The 6,000-nt window shown below is 33.0% G+C and overlaps 1 long non-coding RNA gene across 1 annotated transcript in view; it reads left to right on the forward strand.

The window, feature by feature from the left end:
* The window catches only part of LOC118196259 (uncharacterized), a 96,580-nt gene extending 92,611 nt beyond the window's left edge, over positions 1-3,969 (forward strand). Inside the window, exon 3 of the long non-coding RNA XR_015040489.1 lies at positions 3,645-3,969. This is a non-coding gene — a long non-coding RNA (uncharacterized LOC118196259). The remainder of the gene's footprint in view (positions 1-3,644) is intronic.
* The last annotated feature ends 2,031 nt before the right edge of the window (positions 3,970-6,000 follow it).

Genomic DNA, 6,000 nt, shown 5'->3' on the forward strand with positions numbered 1-6,000 from the left:
AATTTTTGGATGCATCCTTTTTACGGAGCAATAAAACTCACTAAATTCTTCTAACGTTTAACTTGAGAATACTATATCAATATATCTACGTCCTGACTTATGATATCATTACAAGAAATAACTTTCAAGAGGAAAAGATTAATTCTTGAGACAACAAACTGGGGCAAAAAATTTGCCACCCACCCACCAAAAACATAGTAACAAAATTCCAGTACAACGGACGCTCTGATATCAATCACAGAGAAGTGTTTCACACACTGTTAGAAGAAGATCGATTATTTTTTGGATGTTTGTTGTGCCTCAGACGATCCCACGGAAACTACAGGTTATAGTGAGATAAAGCTTTATTTTTACTTCCCTGTACCAAGTAAAGAAATCACTGTAAACGCGAAAAATTTCGGGTATTATATTTCAACCGAAATATTCATTTTTACTTCTCTGGAATCCACTTGAACGATTTTTTTTTTTTTTTTTTTTTTTTTCAATACGTTGATACGTATGGACAGAATAAAGGATTATTTTTTTCCGAAACAGATTGTAAAATGGATTTAAAATGGATCCAGAAAGGATTTTTGTTATGATGTATGTACCTACGTATGTACGTATGTATCTCGCATAACTCAAAAACTATTAGCCGTAGAACGTTGAAATTTTGTTTATGGGACTGCTATAACATGTAGTTATGCATTTTCCTCTTTTGTTGCAATCAAGCGCACTATATATATATTATGATTAAAGAATTGCAAAAGCGGTATAGATTCTCAAATGGTTCAGAGAAACAAAACATGTATTCGGAACTCATTCAACAACTGAGTTTAAAGCTTCAAAACACTTTTCCCTTGACAAGTTCTGTTTGAAGGTTTAAACAAAGGAGATTAATTTTTTCATGCATTTGTATAGCACTTCCTAGATTTTTCAATTCTCTTACCTGGTAGTTTTAAAGATTTTCTTTGGATCACTTATGTTTTTTGACTATGTACCTTTCAATAGACGTAACTCGGTTTTGGTTACCGATTTCACGGAAATGAAAAAATAAGTTGGCCTTTATATATTTTTTCGAACTAAATTTTATATTTAATTTACGTTCCGACTTTTTACTTTTGAATTATTTTTTGAATATATATATTCATATATTGCCACTCTATTACTCGGCTTGGTGAGCTCGGTTTTTATTTTTACATATTAGTAAATTGTGCATTTTTTGCTTTAAAAAGTGATTGAATTATGTTTTTCTTATGTTCCAGTTAAGGTTTTATACCTTTAATTAACCTGAAATAGTCGTAGAATTATCAACAATTTAAAAGTTTAAGTGGTGTTAAGCCTAACGGGTCCGTCTTTTGTTTGCCTTTGAAACTCTTAGTAAAACAGGGAATTATGTCAGTTTTGGCACCAACTTCAGTGTTTTTTTGCTGAGTGGAACCCAAAGTAAATTTTCAGTTTTGTGCACTGAAAAATCTGTGTTCCTTCCCTCTGGCCGAATTGATTGTTTTTCTGCGTAGAAAGTCTAATTTTAATTGTGAAAATAGCTTTTTAACTGCATTTTTATGCTTTTCTATATTTTAAAATTTTTAATGAAGATGCTTTGAGTTTTTATGTATTTTTGCTTTGCCTGGATGAATGAGAAATATATCTCTAATGAAATTCGAGGAAATAGGCTTAAATAAAGTGCAGCAAAAATGTGTATAATTTAATGAGCCGTACAAGGAAGTCATGTGGTGTTCACATCAGATATTTTCTTTGTAATTTGTAAACCAAATATTTTTGCAATAAATATTTTCCTAAATCTAGTTTCATTCTTTTGGAAATCTTAAATCCTGATTTTCTGTAATCATCATTATCTCCTTCTTCCTTCTTGCATACAGAAGCAACCTAAAGTAAAACAAAAGAATATGCTACAAAATAAAATGTACTTTGCGTGACTCGTATATTCGAATTCTTCGTCAAGTGTAACTCTCTCTGCAGCATATTCTAGTTTTCTTTTTTGGGGATTAAGGATGACGAGCAAAACTGTATCATGGGTGTCAAATATGTTCCACTCGATTTATCGATAACTATTGAGACGACGCGATTTACTCTGAAAGCTCTTCGTACCGTTGATTTGAACTCGTAAAACATAGGTCAGAGTTTTCAAGAAACATCCGAACGAAACAAAATAGTGATGACAATTCAACGAACGAATTCTGTAACAGACTGATGGAGGGAAAACGCCAAACATTACAAAAGCAAGATGGCGAATAAACAATAAAAAAGCTTTTTGCATTCTTCAGTAGGATTTCTGAAAATTTTAGAGGTGTAATGGTATGAGGTATTAGCTGGGAAATAGAAATTTTTAAGTTCTTATTTTCTCGAACTCTATCAACACCGTGCAATGATAATTTCAGGCGAAAACAAAGCTTAGGTATAGAAAAGAAAAGAGCTAATAAAGAGATAGATATAGCCAAACAGTACGTTATAACAGTCTGTAGAAAACGTGTAACTGGATCACAAATCCAGACAAAGGAGGAGGAATATTTTGGAGCTAATCAGCAAAATGAGATTAATGTTTAAAAGATAGCCATTGTTTAAAATCCAGCATTGAAGTTGGTTTGTGTATAATGTAGTCAAAGTAAGTTTCCAAAATAAGCAAGTAGACCTTTCAATTAGCATCTGAAATGCTCTTTATGTAAACTATTATATTGCATCTAAAACTATCACTAAATTCTTCTAACGTTTAACTTGAGAATAATACTATATCAATATATCTACGTCTTGACTTGTCTATCGAGATTCAGGAATCGATAATATTGAGATTTAAGCTAAGCTAATATTTCATTTAGTTCAATTATTGCAGATCTTATAAAAGTTGATATTTTAAAATACTCCAAAAGCTTCAAACAGATCTTTTATTTTAATACTCATAATTATATATCTTAATGAGTAAATATCACCCTAAAATATCTCATTAAAAAGTAGAAATGAATTATATTCTTGCAAAGTGTTAAGAACTTCAATTATGAATACCATTATAGATGTCGCGTTAGTTCGCATTCATTCATTATGAATTAAATACTGTCCCCTTATAGTTTTTATCCCATATGCACACGTCGGCGCATTTGCGCTAACTATAGTCGCAGTATCTACTCCACAAACCCTCACTTTAACATCTGTTGTGGTGAACATTAGAAATAAAAGATTACCATGGATTACTTCATTTACATTCCAACTTTCATAGTTATTACGACAGACTTGTGAGACTTCTGATATATCGGTCAGATTTACCCCTGATGCTCTCCCTTCTGATAAAAAATGTAGCTTATATAAGTCCTGGTTGAATTTCTCTTCCTTCTATCACTGCAGCCGATTTTATAAACAAATTAGTCATGCTGCCATGGATTTTATCGTATTTAATGATGCCACTGTTAATTTACGCATAAAGAATTTCCAGACCGGAGGATTTTAACGTCAAATTTTGAAATCAGATTTTCGAATGATATTTTCATTATTATGATGGGTATAAAGAGCTTCCCAATTTTATTTATTTGTTTTACAGTTTTTATTTATTTATCATGCCTCTAAGGAGGCTTAGTGCCGACTAAGCCCGTTCTCAGTTCAGCATTAACAATATTATTCCTATTTAAGCATTTTTTTTTTTTTTTTTTTTTCAGAAAGAAAAATATAAAAGAAAAAAAGAAAGGAAAGAAGGAAAAGAAATAAAGGGAATATAGTGCTTTCAACAACATAATATTGTTTCAAATCTTGTTTGTATATGATTATAGACGAAAATGATATAGTATTAATATTTTGGTTTTAGCTTCATTTTGTATAATTTTATTGAAAGTTTTAAACTGCACTTTATGTGTTTCCGAGATAAGCTACAAGGCAGCTTATAATAAGCCAGGGTAACCATTAATAATATTTTGTGATAGCCTTGAAGCTGTAAAGTATATTTGTTTAATTTCATTTTTTTCAAAAATAAAATATCAAGTTTTGTGAGCATTTCCCTGCTAGAAATTCACACTGTTTGCTGTAAGGGCCGCTTTAAAAATATCTAATAAATTAACTTCGTAATATATATTATTTCTAAAAATATTATGTACTAATCATAAAAACGTAAAACCTTCAAATGAGATATAATTAGGCATAAGAACAATGAATGCATAATTTAGTTTAATAGGTATTCACAATGAATTTCCTATTACTTTTCTATTTTAGGTATGTTCATTTTCAGATTAAATGAATTAAATGAAAAATGAAAAATTTGTAAAAAGATTTGTGCAGCAAAACTTTGATTTATTCTAATCTGTGAGATGTTACCATTCTGTGTTGAGTAAAATTTGAAATTTATTGTTCGAGTAATGACAAAACATAACTTTTAGCAAATTGGGCGATTTAAAACTAAAACACATATTTCTTAATAATGCACTGCTTTCCAAAGATTAAGGAAAAAATCACAAAAATAGCAATATCTCGTTCAAAAATAATCCAATCAGTATAAAATTTAAATATATTGTCAAATAAGAATTCCTGAGGACGTAAAAGTGCAATATGCAAAGTAGTGGCTTTGCAATCGAAATACTTCATACGAGGAGCATAAATTTGCATGTTTCAGAGCGAGCCTGTAAATTTCGCTGTGATACTGAGATAAGAAATCTCGGATTGCGGATTTGTAACAATGACCTCCAGGCATCATTTGCTCCAAAGACTGCGATAGAGAGCTATTGGGAGGTTAGAGGCAGGTCAGAGTAAGACAGAAGTGGCCAGACGGCTACTTCTGTGATTCAAGGTAACAATTTCTTCTGTGGTTCTTTAGTAACAATTTATAACACATATTCGGCATTCAGGAGGTTTAGCCAAACACGTCCAACCACGACGAGGAGAGCTGATGACCACCGATATTTGTTGCTATGCGCACGAAGGAACAAAACCTCAACTCCGACTCAATTCAGATTTCCCCTTGCTGCAGCCACTGGAAGGTTGGTCTCAACGTCAACCGTGTATAGAATGCTTCACAAAGGAGGTCTGTAACGCGAGACAACCAGCCATTTGCGTGCAGCCCACGTCATAGAAGGGAACGTTTGAGGTTATTCTCTTAACGAATGAGTCCAGGTTTAGCCTCCAGAGCGATAGTAGGCGTCATTTGATTCGGAGAGAATCTGGAACCTATTATCATTCATCAAACATCCGTCAAAGAGATGCATACGAAAGAGTCAGTGTCTGTGTTTGAGGTGGTATCTCTTTGGGTGGACGCATAGACGCAAATGCCGTGGCAATAGGTGATAATTTTTCGCTACAAGGACGACAACGCTAGACCGCGGAGCGTTCGCATCGTGGATGATTACCTTCAGCAGCAAACATTTCAGCGCATGGAAATGGCCAGCTCTATCACTGGTTCTGAAACCTATTGAGAATGTTTAGAATTAAGACACAATAACACGCCGAATAAATACTAATTCAGAAGTCAAACAACAAAAATCAGCGTTAATTTACAAAATTTTCACAGGACTAGTTTCGATGGTTTTACCGAACTATCATCTTCAGCTGCAAAACCGCAAATGAACAAGATAGGAAATAATGTTTAGATAAGATAAGAAAGCCTGGACAAGAATAAGCAAGTGGCGCCATCTGTTGGCGAAACCAGAACTAAAACATAATTTCTCTAAAAGCCGAAGGCAAATTTGAATTGGAATTAGGATCGTTAACTAGAACAGAAAGATTTTTATGAATGTGAAATGCCTCTAGAAAATCCAGTTCTCCAATGGAAGATGTTTTTTGAATAATTTTGGCAGCAGAAAAATTGAAAGTGTGATTTTCGGACCAACAATGTTGAGCAACAGAAGACTTCTGTGTTTCCTTTTTTCTAACATATGCCTCATGTTCTTTGACGCGAAATTTTAAGGCTCTCTTAGTTTGGCCAATGTAAATTAAACCGCACTGGCAAGGAATCCTATAAATACCCCAGGAATTCATATCCGGAATGGGGTCCTTGAGTATAGAAGTTGGAATTTTATTGATGGGAGTGTA

This window comes from Stegodyphus dumicola, chromosome 4, assembly GCF_044657685.1.
Source record: "Stegodyphus dumicola isolate Sdum_Otavi_A_Nest chromosome 4, ASM4465768v1".
Taxonomy (NCBI): Eukaryota; Metazoa; Arthropoda; class Arachnida; order Araneae; family Eresidae; genus Stegodyphus; species Stegodyphus dumicola.